Raw genomic sequence first — 15,307 nt, 5'->3', positions numbered from 1 at the left:
ATGTATAATTCTGCACCATGGGATTTCCTTTTTCTGAAATCTGTGAAACAAAACAGGTGACTGTCTGGGCTGCCTGAGTGCAGAAGGGGGGATGGTCCCGTGTGCCTCCACTTTCCATGCCAGGAGCCCACAGAGCTCACATGTTCTAACGCAGGTCAGCTTCAGGCTTTCAGTCCAAACTAAATCTCTGCAACTGCTGCCTCTGTCAAAGGCAGGTGTCTGGGAATTGCTGACAGTTTCCATTACAGAGGTGACGTCTCACCACCCGTGTGCACAGCAAGCAATCATGCAGGTTGGGGCACTGACGGCCAAACGGCTGGACGGGGGTCAGAACCCCCGGCTTCCTACCTGGCTCTGCTCCTTGCAGCTCTGTGACTTTGCACAAACCAGCTAAGCGTCCGTGCGTCTGCGCTAGCATCAGAAAGTAGGGGCACCAAAGGAGATTTCTTTCTAAGGTGACCTTCACCTCCAAAGTTGTACTACCTAAGTAGAGGACTCTGCATCAACAAAAGTCAGTATTATGAAGTTACAAAGGATTTGATTATAGGAAATGCAAAAAAAAAAATAAAAAGAACATACAAAGTCTTATATGTAGGCAGGCATGTGAAACGTCATTACGTTAATTTCCCTCACCCTGAGAACAAGGCTACTTTGCAGGAGCAGCTTCTGCAAAATGTGGGTTCTGGACAATTATGGGCTGAAGTGAAATAGCTGCAGTGACCAACGTTTCGTTAACAGGTGTCATTTATACCACAGAAATCAAACCACACCCTGAAGCATGATCACATACTGTTCCCCACTCGCAGATGACAGACAGGCAGTTGATGTGAGGTCACGTGACCAGAGCACTGGCTTGCGAGTCTGGGCCGTTTCTGCCTCGGTCACAGTGAAATTCTGTGTTGTCTTACTGCCTGCCCACCCTGCTGGCCTCTGCGTTTGTCTGTCTCTGCACGGTTAAGAAAAGAATGGCACAGGTGGAGGGTCCTCCTTTGGTTATTTGCTGCCTATAAAATAAACAGAATTCAGAAGTGTCATAGGACAAAGAGGTTTTAATAGTGGATCAAAACAGATCAAAACCAGCTACCATTCTGTCCACACAGAAAGGAAATTGGCATTGGCCATGGCCAGACGAAGATGCTGCTCATTTCCTCCTTTCACCGGAGAAGAACTTGGATGAGACAGTAGCACTGGGCATGTCGTTCGTGTTCTACTCTGGGCAAAGTCTCCTCTCATGTCTACATTCTTTCTTTTGATGGATGAGGCTGAACAGTAGTTCCTTTGTGAAGCCATTTCAGAACTTTGCCCTCATCCACCATAGCTTGCAAATGGGCCAGTGCTGGCTGCCTTTCCCGGCTGAAGTTCAACCACCGCCCTGCCATGGATGTTTCCATGCACAACCGCGTGCCGTGTTTTAATCGGGCAGGAGTCCAGGCCCATCGGAACAAAGCAGTGCCGTGGATCTCTCTTCATTTAACTCGTTCGGGTTTTTCTGCCTTTGTGCAGTGTTAACAAACAGGAACAGCTCCAGGGAATTAGGGAAAGTGGATTTCCCCTTGTCCACGACTTTATGTTCCGGTTTCTGCGACTTTCTCATGACCTCCGGCTGGGAGGGGATAGAGAGGGAGACGGGTTTCTGAGGGTGGAAGTAAGTGTTCAGCCAGTGGGGCAATTTTAAAATCAGAGTTTAAGCAAATTAGACTGAACGTGTTTCTCTTATGGCACTTTTTCGTCGATTGTCCTTAAAATTCCAGACTCTTAACCATGACCGAAGTAGGGATTTGCTCATGCTCACAGCTTGGCGCATGTGAGGATTTTCCTAGTGTTTGCAAGGATGTGCTGAGTTTGGGGTTCACTGACATTCAGAAAACACATCTAGTGAAAGGCTGGTTCATAGGGAACCACAGGGCCAGAGGGGCTCGTCTCAGGCCGTGTCCACGCAGGAGCAGTGGCGCATTGGGGTGTTTGGGGTTTTCAGGGAGACTCACGGTGCACTTCTGGTTATTTCACAGTAACTGCCTTCCCTTGTTCTTCTGTGGCCTCACGCGTGGGGTTTGCCCCCTTTCCAAGCAACGCCCCCAGCATGGAGGGAGCAGCAGACATTGCGGCTACTGAGGGCTCAGCCCCCCGCAGGCCACGCGCCAGGCCAGGGTGACTGCCTGTGGCCCCCAGAGCCAGAAGGGGCTTCTCCTCTGGTTCCTGTCCCCCCTCTCCTTCATCACGTACTTTCCCTCTGCCTCCTCAAGGACGTGCCCGCCGTGCACAGGTAGACTTGGCGCCGTTTACACCATCCTCCCACGTCCTGATCACAGTGGAGGAGACATCTCTGGCACATTCCTCCTCACAGAGGAGGTTGGTGGGCACATTATAAACATAACGGTGTTTGCTGTCAGCCAGGTGCTGTTCTGAGACTTTGTGTTAACTTGTTCTCAGATCGAGTCTCTGAGCAGATGCTATTATTACCCCCATGTTACAGACAAAGTTGAGGCGGATGGGGTGAGGTGGCTTTCCTTAGATGACACTGCTGGGGAATGGTGGTGCCGTGACTTGAGCCCAGGCTGCTGGGTCGACCTGTGCTCTCAATGACCGTGCCATGCCGCCCTCCCTTCCTGGGGGACACAGGGATTTGTTCAGGGAATAAGGAAAGCAGGAAGGCTGTGCAGAACCAGATTTCAGAGAATAGTCACTGTGCTTAGATTTGGGTGCAATTTAGCCTCTTTTTGTAAACATGGAAGATGGCTGTCAATGAATGAAGACATGGGTCTCCATGCTTGAGAAAAAGGACATGTTTAAAACTCTGTCTCCTAACAGAGCAGATGAAGACGGGTGAAGCCGGAAGCCCGTGCTGGCGGCGGCCGTGCGAAGGCGATGGGCAGAGGCCTCAGTGACCTGTGCTGTGCAGGGTGGGCTCGAGAGGCAGCGTTACGAGGCACGAGGGGAAGCCCATATGCGTGACCTGGAATACAAACCTGATTTTTCCCGATTCTTCAGTCTCTGTTACAAATGGCAATCAACTTTTTTCTTTCATCTGTTTTTTGATCATTGATTTTCAAGATTGCTTCATTGTAGGCACATAAGGTATTAAAAATCTGGTTATAACATGTTTATAATTTTTCATAATGAAGTGTTACTGCCTAAGCAAGTCCCACTTAACCCGAGATACAAATGACATTAGTTTATTAGTGGTGTAGCTTTCACATGTCTCTGAATGCAAAGGCATGTTTTATTACTCAGTAGGAATTTTGGACGTGATTTCTTTTGAATAATCTTTTGCCAACTCCCATGATGTGCATTATTTTATTCAACATGTGCTAGCATTTATTGTTTGTTTAAAGTTAAAGTTCGTTGGTATATAATTTACGTACATTAAAATTCATTGTTGTGTTGTGGAGTTAAATGAGAGCTTGCAGCTGCACCCAGTCATGTGGGGGGAGGAAGCCCCACCCAGGGAGACTGTGTGGCCCTGCAGTGACACCCCCACCCCCAGCCATGGGCCAGCATGGCCTTGATTTCTGTCCCCTCCAGTCTTGTCTCATCAGAAAGTCATATAAGTTGAAAAATACAGTATGTATTTAGTGTGTACATTTCCTCATTCAGCATAGAGCCTCTGAGTTTCATTCCTGTCTCAGTAGTTCCCTCGCTGCCACGCAGTGTTGATACATCACACTTTGTGTGTCCAGCCACCAGTTTGTGTTTTTTGATTATCTCCAATTTTTGTCTATTGTGAAAAAAGCTGCTAGAAATGTTCATAAAGAGCTCTTTACATGAACGTATATTTTTATTTTTATTGGATAAAATACATGTGAGATTTCTAGGTCATATATTAAGTATGTTTTACTTTTTAAAAGCAGCCAAAATGTTTTCCAACTATCATACAATTTTGCCTTCCCACCAGAAATGTATGCAAATCCCATTTGTTTTCACAATGAGGGTAGGGTATTTTTTATCCTAACACCAGATAAATATAATGCAAAAAAGGAAATCATAGGCCCATTCCAGCTATGAACAGCCTTGTGTGAATCCCAAATACAGTGTGAGCCCATTGAATTCAACAGTGTTCTTAAAAATGCATCCTGATTAAGTAGGATTTATTCCCAAATGCAAGGTTGGTTTGGTGTCAGAAATGTTAGAAAATCTAATGATCTAATTCACTATTTTGATAAAATAAAGAGAAAATATTTTATCTCAATAGATGCTGAAAATGCATTTAAGTTTATTACTATTTAGCATTTAGAAGAAAATCTTTCACAGTAGGAATAAAAAGGAGATTCTTAATATGGCAAAGTTTATATGACAAAACTTATAGCAAATATTATATTTAATGGAGAAGTTTCACATGCATTTTCTTTAAGATCAGAATGTGGCAAAGATACCTACCTTGCAATTCCTTTTGACATAGTACTGAAGATCCAGCAACGCAACAAAGAAAGAAAATAAGAGTGAGAGGACTGGTGGAAAAGAAAGCAAGCTCTCATTATTTGCAGATGATTTGATTAATTTAGCCGGAAAAACCAACAGAATCATTATCCTGTTAGAACTAATATAATTCAGCAACATTTCTGCATGCAATGTCTAGGTGAATAACACTAACAATAATTAACTAAAATTAAAAATAAGATTTCTTTTATGGTAATACCTCATGTTTGAAGGTATCTAGGAGCTAAACTAAGAAAAAAATAACCATGGATTAACCATGGATCATGATCTGAAGGCCTTCCAAAATAAAATAAAATAAATAAAATAAACATGGAGAAAATTTTAAAACTCTCTAAGAAAAGTATGCCCATTGTCACCACTTGTATTCAACATAGTGCTGGAAGTCCGAGCCAGAGCAATCAGACAAGAGAAAGAAAGAAAGGGCATCCAAATCAGAAAAGAGGAGATCAAACCATCCCTGTTTGCCAATGATATGATCTTATATTTAGAAAACCCTAAAGACTCCTCGAATTGATAAGTAAATTCAGGACAGTTTCAGTTTACAAAATTAATGCACAAAAATCAGTAGTATTTCTATACACTAATAACAGTCAAGCTAAGAGTCAAATCAAGAACTCAATACCATTTACAATAGCTACAAAGAAAATAAAATAATAAAATACCCAGAAATATACCACAAAACATGATGAAAGAAATCATACATAACACAAACTAATGGAAAAGCATCCCATATTCATGGATCTGAATAATTAATATTGTTAAAATGTCCATACTGTCCAAAGTGATTTACAGATTCAATGTAATTCCCATCAAAATACCAATGTTATTTTTCTCATAATTAGAAAAAGCAATCCTAAATTTCGCACGGAATCAAAAAAGAGCCCAAATAACAAAAGTAATCCTAAGCAAAAAGAACAAAACCAGAGACATCACATCACCTGACTTAAAATTATACTACAAGGCTGTAATAACCAAAACAGCATGGTACAGAACATGAAACAGAATAGAGAACCCAGAAATAAAACCATATAGCTAAAACTAACTGATTTTTGACAAAGCAGACAAAAGCATACACTGGGGAAAGGGTGCCCTATCCAATAAATGGTGCTGGGAAAATTGGACAGCCATATGCAGAAGAATGACACTGGATCCCTATCTCTCACCATACATAGAAAATTAACTCAAGATGGATTAAAGACTTAAAGTAAGACCTGAAACCATAAAAATTCTAGAAGAAAACAAACATAGGAAAAACTCTTCTAAACACTGGGCTAGGCAAAGAATTTATGACTAAGACCCCAAAACTAAATACAGCAATAACAAAAATAATGGAACTTAATTAAACTAAAAATTTCTGCACAGCAAAGAAAATAATTCACAGAGTAAATAGACCACTTACAGAATGGGAGAAAATATTTGCAAACTAAATATCTGACAAAGGATTAATATCCAGAATCTATAAGGAACTCAAACAAATCAACAAGCAAAAAACAAATAATCCCATTAAGAAGCAGACAAAAGATGTGAACACATTTTTTTTCAAAAGAAGATGGTCAACAAACATATGAAAAAATGCTCAACATCACTAATCATCAGGGAAATGCAAATTAAAACCACAATGAGATACTATCTTACCTCTGTCAGATGGCCATTAATCAAAACAATACATCCTGATGTGGATATGATAAAAATGGAACTCTTATACACTACTGGTAGGAATGTAAATTAGTAAAACCTCTGTGGAAAAGAGTATGGAGATTCCTCAATGAACTAAAAGTAGACGTACCATTTGATCCAGTGATCCCACTACTGGATATCTACCCAAAGGAAATGAAGTCATTATATCAAAAAGACACCTGCACTCAAATGTTCATCACAGCACAATTCACAATTGCAAAGATATGGAATCAACCTAAGTGCCCATCAACAGGGGAGAGAATAAAGAAAATGTGTGTACACACACACACACACACACACACACCATGGAGTACTACTCAGCCATAAAAAAGAATAAAATAATGTCTTCTGCAGCAACTTTTAAGAAGTTTTTCCCAAGCATAGTTCACAAAGATATTATCCTACATTTTCTTCTACTTATTATTTTACTTTTCATATCAAGACATTTAAATTGTACATATAACCACTAAATCCTATGTCACGCCACTATTTTTTTAAACAGAAACCAGGGATTTACTTGGGACGTATAGAGTGTAACCTCTATCTTACCTTATAAACTTATCACTCCGGCTTTGTCTCTTTCATTTTTGCCCGTATTTTTTTTGCCAGGTCAATTATGTATATTTTGAGTCCTGTGTAAGCCTCAGAATTGTGAGTCCTTTTCAATAACAACTAGAGTTTGGAATGTGCAATGGTGAAACAAATGTTCCTGTTTCAGCTGAAACCAAGCATTTACTTTACGGGGATATTCCAACTGTATTTTAGGAAAGGAATCGTTCCTGTCCCTCGTGGTTTGTCTCTCAGTCTAACTGCTTTTCTGGGAAACTTCCACCTGCCACACAGCATGGGGGCAGCTACGACTTACCTGGCCACAGGTGAGCCAAACTTTGAAACTGAAACTGGGAGAAACAGAGGCTGAGGCTGAAACCTGATGGCCAACGTGATTCAGGTTCTTTGTTGCTGGTTGTTTTGTTTCCTTTGGCCATGTGGATTGGAGAATTAGAAACACTTGATTTCCAAAGAGAAGGAAAAGTAAGGAAAATGTGTATCGAGGAGCCGATGTGGGCAATGGAAACAAAGTCCTGGTGATGTTTAGGTCTGTGCCTCTGGTTCTTCCTGATCCCCCAAATCCATTTTTTGTTTTTGGCTCCTTTAGAAAAGCCTCCATCCTCTTGCCCCGTTCTCTTTTCAGCTACCAACTGGCAGCTGCCATGCAGGGACCAACCAGTACAGACAGATACCTTGGGACACAGCAGATAGCCCATTTAATTTGACAGACTGGACATTAAGAGGTTAAATTCCTAGCCAAATCCGAGCCAAATTCCCATGAATAAAAACTAATATGTTTATCTGTTGGATTTCATTGCTTTTTCTTTATTGCTTTTCCCTTTTTCTTAATGGTTCAAGAGTTTGGAAATAGAAATGCCACAGCTATCTGAAAAATATTTTTATGTTGTTTCACGAGCAGTCTTAACCAAATTATTAATGTTCCAAGATGTCAGTAATATGAAATATGTAGCAGTGTTATGCAGACTGAGTTCTTTAGAACAGATAAGTGTCATTTTTAAAAAATACAGAATGTGTGTGGTTTAACATTATTGTCTCTCATACAATCCAGTTAAAAAAGAAATTATAAAATAAATTTGATACATGCCTATGAGTATAAAATTATTTTGGGACTTGTAAATAAATCCAGTTTTGCTCCAAAATAAAGTCAGAATTTTTTTTTTTTTTTTTTTTTAGCTTTGAAATAAGAATTAATTTGTCCCTGCAGAACAATATGTACTCTCGGGCCAAAATCTGCTCTGTAAACCTTAGTTTATTACTCTTAGGATTATGTAAATTGTACACTCAATCTGAAAATTGCATAGATCTTCCGGATATCTGTATCTATCTATCATCTGTTTGATCCTATAATTCTTAACATTTGTTAAGTGTTTTCTGTGTGTCTGGTACTATAATGGATGCTTTACATATGTTAACTAATTTGATCCTTATAACTCCTAAATAGGTTATATTATTATCACAATATTTCTTCTAAATTGAGATAAAGAGAATTAAGTGACCTACCCCGGATTATGCAGCAGATACAGGGAGAACCAGAGTCTGACTCCAGAGCCTTTATAATCACTACCCTGAAACTATGGAAGGTACTTACACATTTCAACCAAGTTATATGGAGTTCAGGTTCTTCTCTGTGCTACTTCTAATGACTCTGCAAGTCTATTCTAATATAGATTATATGTATATCTATGTATCAGACTTAGAGGATTGCCTGTATGTGATAAACACTCAAAAAGTCTCTTATTGTTATTTATATATTTTTGATGTTTGATTCACTTGATCAATGGTGAAAGCAAAGACTCATCAATGTCAACCTAAAAAATTATCAGCCTTGGAAGCTATTGAATAATTGACGATACACAACCTGCTATGGTCTGAGTGTTGGTGTCCCCTCAAATTTCCTATATTGGAACTTAATACCCAATGTGATAGTATTAAGAGGTGAGGCCTTTAGGAGGTGTTTAAGTCCTCATGAATGGGATTAATGCCTTATAAAAGAGGTTGAAGGAAACGCCCCTACCTCTCCCACCATGTAAGGATGTGGCAAGAAGTTGCCATCCGGGAAGCAGGGACAGCCCTCACTGGATATGAATCTGCTGATGCCTTGATCTTAGACTTCCAGGCTACAGAACTGTGATCAGTGCATTTACCTTGTTTATAAATTACCCAGTTTAAGGTATTTTGTTATAGCAGCCCAAACAGACTAAGATGCCACCTAAGATACTATTGGGACACCTTAAAACTAACAATATCTTAGAAAAGAAGAAATGAGATAGTTTAGAAAAGGTGAGGTGGTCAGGGGATACATTTTTCTGCAACAGCAGCTTGTGTAGATGCACCAGGCAGCTGTGGGAAGAGCTGTGTGTGAGCTGCCGAAAGTGGCTGCTGCCAGCATGCTGGGAGAGGGGAGCACAGGGCACTAGCATGTATTGATTGCTGAATAGGCACGATGTCCTGTGACAGGTGTTGTCTCCATCCACACTTGGGTGCATCAAGTACAACTTTTATTTCTTGATCTTTTATGGCCTACCTCCATTTGCTAAAGTTGAGCTAAAGAGAGAGATAGACCCCAATGCAAAAACCAATGGACACCTCACCACTGCACTTTCAGCATTGGACAGATCATCCAGACAGAAAATCAACAAAGAAACATTGGGCTTATTTTGTACTATCGACCAAATGAACCTGATAGATATTTCCAGAACATTTCATTCAACAGATGCAGAATACATGTTCTTCTCTTCAGCTCATGGATCAATCTCAAGGATAGACTGTATGCTAGGCCACAAAAAAAGTATTAAAAAATTCAAAAAAATTCAAATCATACCAAATATTTTCTCTGACCACAATGGAATGAAATTAGAAATCAATAATAAGGGGAACATTGGAAAATATACAAGCATAACCAGTCTACTCCTGAACAACCAGTGGGTCAGTGAAGAAATTGACCCAGTGGTCATTCAGGTCATTAAGAAGGAAATTAAAAAATTCTCATTACAAATGAAAATGAAAACACAACATACCAAACCCTATGGGATATAGACAAAGCAGTTATAAGAGGAAATTTTATAGCAATAAGTGCCTTACATCAAAAAAGTAGAAAAGCTTCAAACAATCTAAAGATGCATCTCAAAGAATTATAAAAATAAGAGCAAACCAAACTCAAAATTAGTAAGAAAAGAAATAATAAAGATCAGAACAGAACTAAGTTAAATTAAAATCTACAAAACAATTAAAAAGATCAATAAGATGAAAAGCTGTCTTTTTTAAAAAAAAAGATAAACAAAATTCACACATCTTTAGCCAGATGAAGAACAAAAGAGAGAAGACCCAAATAAATAAAAATCAGAGATAAAAAATGAGACATTATAACTGACACTGCAGAAATCCAAGGGATCATTAGAGACTACTGTGAACATCTATATGCCAATAAACTGGAAAATCTAGAAGAAATGGATAAATTCCTAGACACATACAACCTACCAAGATTCAACCAGGAAGAAATCCAAAACCTGAATAAACCAATAACAAATAACAAGATAGAAGCAGTCATAAAGTCCATCATCAAAGAAAAGCCTAGCACCTGATGGCTGTACTGCTGAATTCTACCAAGCATTCAAAGAAGAACTAATACTCATTCTACTTAAACTATTTCAAAAAACTGAGGATGAGGAGATACACCCAAACTCATTCTAGGGACCTGTATCACCCTGATACCAAAACCAAAGACATAACAAAAAAAGAAAACTATAGGCCAATATGTCTGATGAACATAGATGCAAAAATCATCAACAAAATACTAGCAAACCAAATTCAATGATCCATTAAAAAGATCGTTTATTATGATCAAGTGGGATTCATCCAGGGATGTAAGGATGTTTCAATATATGCAAATCAATCAGTGTGATACATTATATCGACAGAATGAAGGAAAAAACCATATGATCATTTCAATTGATGCTGAAAAAGCATTCGATAAAATTCAACATTGTTTATTAAAAAAACTCTCAAAAAACTGGGTATAGTAGGAACTTACCTCAACTTGATAAAAACCATATATGACAGATCCACAGTGAGTATGATACTGAATGGGGAAAAACTGAAAGCCTTTCCTCTAAGATCTGGAATAAGACAAGGATGCCCACTTTCACTACTGTTATTCACCATAGTACTGGAAGTTCTAGCTGGAGCAATCAGACAAGAAAAAGAAATAAAGGGCATCCAGATTGGAAAAGAAGAAGTCAAATTATCCTTGTTTGCAGATGATATGATCTTATATCTAGTGAAACCTAAAGACTACACAAAACACTACTAGAACTGACAAACAAATTCAGTTAAGTTGCAGGAAACAAAATCAATATACAAAAATCAATGGCATTTCTATATGCCAGCAGTAAACAATCTGACAAGAAACCAAGAAAGTAATTTCATTTACAATAGCTACAAATAAAATAAAATGCCTAGGATAAACTTAACCAAAGAAGTGAAAGACCTCTATAATGAAAACCATAAAACATTGATGAAAGAACTTGAAGAGGACACAAAAAAATGGAATGATATTCCATGCTTGTGGATTGGAAGAATCAATATTGTTATAATGTCCACACTACCCAAAGCAATCTACAGATTCAATGCAATCCCCATTAAAATACCAATGACATTCTTCACAGAAATAGAAAAAAATAATCCTAAAAGTTATGTAGAACCAAAAAAGACCCAGAATAGTCAAAGGCATCCTGAGCAAAAAGAACAAAATTGGAGGAATCACATTATACTACAAGCTGTAGTAACCAAAACAGCATAGCATTGGCCTAAAAACAGACAGACCAGTGAAACAGAATAGAGAACCCAGAAATAAATCCATACATGTATAGTGAACTTAAATTTGAAAAAGTTGCCAAAAACATATAATGGGGAAAGGACAATCTCTTCAATAAATGGTGATAGGAAAACTGGATATCCATGTGCAGAATAAGGAGACCCTTATCTCTTGCCATATACAAAAATCAAATTAAAATGGATTGAAGACTTAAATCTAAGATCTGAAACTATGAAACTACTAAAAGAAAACATTTGGGGAAACACTTTAGGACATTGGTCTGGGCAAGGACTTCTTGAGTAATATCCCCAAAGCACAGGCAACCAAAGCAAAATTGGACAAATGGCATCACATTAACCTAAAAAGCATCTGCACAGTAAAGGAAACAGTCAACAAAGGGAAGAGACAAACCACAGAATGGGAGAAAATATATGCAAACTGCCCATCTGACAAAGTATTAACTAGAATTTATAAGAAGCTCCAACAACTCAATAACAAAAAATAAAATAATCCAATTAAAAATGGGCAAAGTATCTGAATAGACATTTCTCAAAAGAAGACATACAAGTGGCCAACAGGTGCAAGAAAAAATGCTCAACATCATTAGTCATCAGAGAAACACAAATCAAAAATGCAGTGAGATATCTTCTCACCCCAGTTAAAATGGCTTTCATAAGAAAGACAATAAAGAATGCTATCAAGGATGTGAGGAAAGGGACACCCTTGTACACTGTTGGTGGGAATATAAATTAGTGCAACCACTATGCAGAACAGTACGGAGTTTCCTCAAAAAACTAAAAATAGAATTACCATATGACCCAGCAATGCCACTGCCGGATATATACCCAAAGGAGGGGAATTGAGTATATTGAAAAGGTATCTGCACTCCCATGTTTATTGCAGCACTATTCACAGTAGCCAAGATTTGGAATCAGCCTAAGTGTTGACCAACACATGAATGTGTAAAGAAATTGTGGCACATATGCACAGTGCCCACTATCTCCACTTCTATTCAACATAGTGCTGGAAGTCCTTGCCAGAGCAATCAGACAAGAGAGGGGAATTAAGGGTGTCTGAATGGGCGCAGAAGAGATCAAACTCTCACTCTTTGCTGATGATATGATATTATATTTAGAAAATCCCAAGGATTCAACCAAGAGACTCCTGGAATTGACAGATGAATTCAGTGAAGTCTCAGGATACAAAATTAATGCACACAAATCAGTGGCATTCATATATGCCAATAACAATCAAGACAAAAATCGAATTGAAGACGTAACACCTTTCTCAATAGCATCAAAGAAAATTAAATATCTAATAATATATTTAACTAAGGAGGTGAGAGACATATATAGGGAGAACTACAAAATACTGAGAAAAGAAATTGTAGAAGATGTAAACAATGGAAAAATCTACCATGCTCATGGATTGGCAGAATCAATATTGTTAAAATGTCCATACTACCTAAAGTGATCTATAGAATTAATGCAATCCCTATCAAAGTACCATCATCATTCTAGAAAAAATAATTCTACAGATCTAGAAAAAATAATTCTACACTCTGTATGGAACCAGAGAAGACCTCGTATAGCCAAAGCAATCTTAAACAAAAAGAACAAATTGGGAGGCCTCAGTCTACCAGACTTAAAGTTTTACTTCAAGGCTATAGTAACCAAAACAGCATGGTACTGGCACAAGAAAAGAGATATAGACCTTTGGAACAGGACTGAGAACCCAAATATAAAACCATCCTCATATTTATCATCTAATCTTCGACAAAAGAGACAAAACTATACATTGGGGAAAAGAATCTCTACTCAATAAATGCTTGGAAAACTGGATAACTACATGCAGAAGAATGAAACTGGATCCACACCTTTTACCTCTCATAAAAACCAACTCAAAATGGATAAGAGACTTAAACTTAAACCTAAGACGTGAAACCTTAAGAATTCTAGAAGAAAATGTTGGGAAAACTCTGATAGACTTTGGCCTAGGCAAAGAATTTATGAAAAAGACCCCCAAAGCAATCACAACAGCAAAAAAATAAATAAATGGGACCTGATCAAATTAAAAAGCTTCTGCACAGCCAAGGAAACTATCATTACAGTGAATAGACAACCTACAGAATGGGAGAAAATATTTGCTTTCTACATATCCAATAAAGGGCTGATAACAAGAATCTATAGAACTTAAGAAAATCAACATGAAAAAAATCAAACACTCCCATCAATAAATGGGCAAAGGACATGAACAGAAACTTTTCTAAAAAAGAATGGCCAGCAAACATATAAAAAAGTGCTCAACATCTCTAATTGTTAGGGAAATGCAACTCAAAACCACACTGAGATATCACCTAACTCCAGTGAGAATGGCCTTTATCAAAAAGTCCCAAAACAACAAACGCTGGTGTGGATGTGGAGAGATAGGAACACTCTTCCACTGCTGGTGGGACTGCAAATTAGTTCAATCATGGTAGGTTTTGTGTTTCTGGAAATTTGTACATTTTAACTTGGTTATCTGATTTGCTGGCATACAATTTTTCATAGTACTTTCTTATAATCATTTCATTTTAGAATCAGTAGTAATGTCTATCATTTTCAGTTCTGATTTTATTGAGTCTTTTTTCTTTTTCTTGGTTCATCCAACTAAAGATTTCTCAATTTTTTTCAATGAAACAATTCTTGATTTCTTTGATTTTCTCTGTTTTTTGTTTTCTTCATTTTGTTTGTTTTGCTATAATCTTTCTTATTTACTACCTCTGCTAGCTTTGTGATATGTTTGTTCTTCCTCTAGTTTATTATAAAATTATATTGCTGATTTGAGATCTTTCTTGTCTTCTCATATAAGCATTTATAGCTATAAATTTTCCTCTTAGCACTGTTTTTTGCTGCATCCCAGATTTTTTGTGTTGTGTTGTCACTCTTATTCATCTCTATGTATTTTCTAATTTTCCTTGTTATTTTTTCTTGGATACATTGATTATTTAAGTGTGTGTCATTTGATTTCCACAACTTTTGAATTTTCAAGTTTTTCTTCTATTATTGATTTCAAATTCATCTTCTGTGATTAGAGGAGATACTGTGTATAATATTAATCATTTTCAATCTTGAGATTTAATTTGTGGCTTAACATCTGGAAAAATGTCTCGTGCACTGGAGAAAAATTTGTATGCTAATTTTGTTTGGTAAAGTGTTCTGTATTTGTCTACTATATCTAGTTGGTTTATTGTGTTGTTTAAGCTCTCTATGTCCTTCCTTCTCTTCTGTCTGGGTGTCCTACCTATTATTGAGAGGAGGATATTGAAATGTTCAACTGTTAAGTGGAACTGTCTATTTCTCCCTTCAGTTCTGTCAGTTGGTGCTTCATATATTACGATGGCCTGTTTTTAGGTATGTAAATGTGTATGATTTTTATATATTCTTCCTGCACTGAAACATTTACTAATATATAATGTCCTTCATTATCTCTTATATCCTTTTTGATTTAATTTTTTTCCCTGATATTATTATAGCTACCCCTGCTCTCTTTTGATTACTGTTTGCATAGAATGTCTTCTTCCATCCTTTTAGTTTCAATCAGTTTGGGTCTTTGGATCTAAAGTGATTCTCTTGTAGACAGCATATAGTTGTCCCTTCAACAACATGGGTTTGCACTGCATGGTGGGTACATTTACACATGGATTTTTTTCAACCAAATGCAAATCAAAAATACAGTATTTGCATGATGCAAAGCCTGCTTATATGGACAGTCAACTTTTTATATATATGGGTTCTGCAGGTTGACTGCAGGACTTGAATATGCTTGAATTTT

This window comes from Propithecus coquereli, unplaced genomic scaffold (assembly GCF_000956105.1).
Source record: "Propithecus coquereli isolate 6110/MARCELLA unplaced genomic scaffold, Pcoq_1.0 Scaffold914, whole genome shotgun sequence".
Classification (NCBI taxonomy): Eukaryota; Metazoa; Chordata; class Mammalia; order Primates; family Indriidae; genus Propithecus; species Propithecus coquereli.
The sequence above is the reverse complement of the archived record's forward strand: the minus strand, read 5'-3'. Positions refer to the sequence as shown.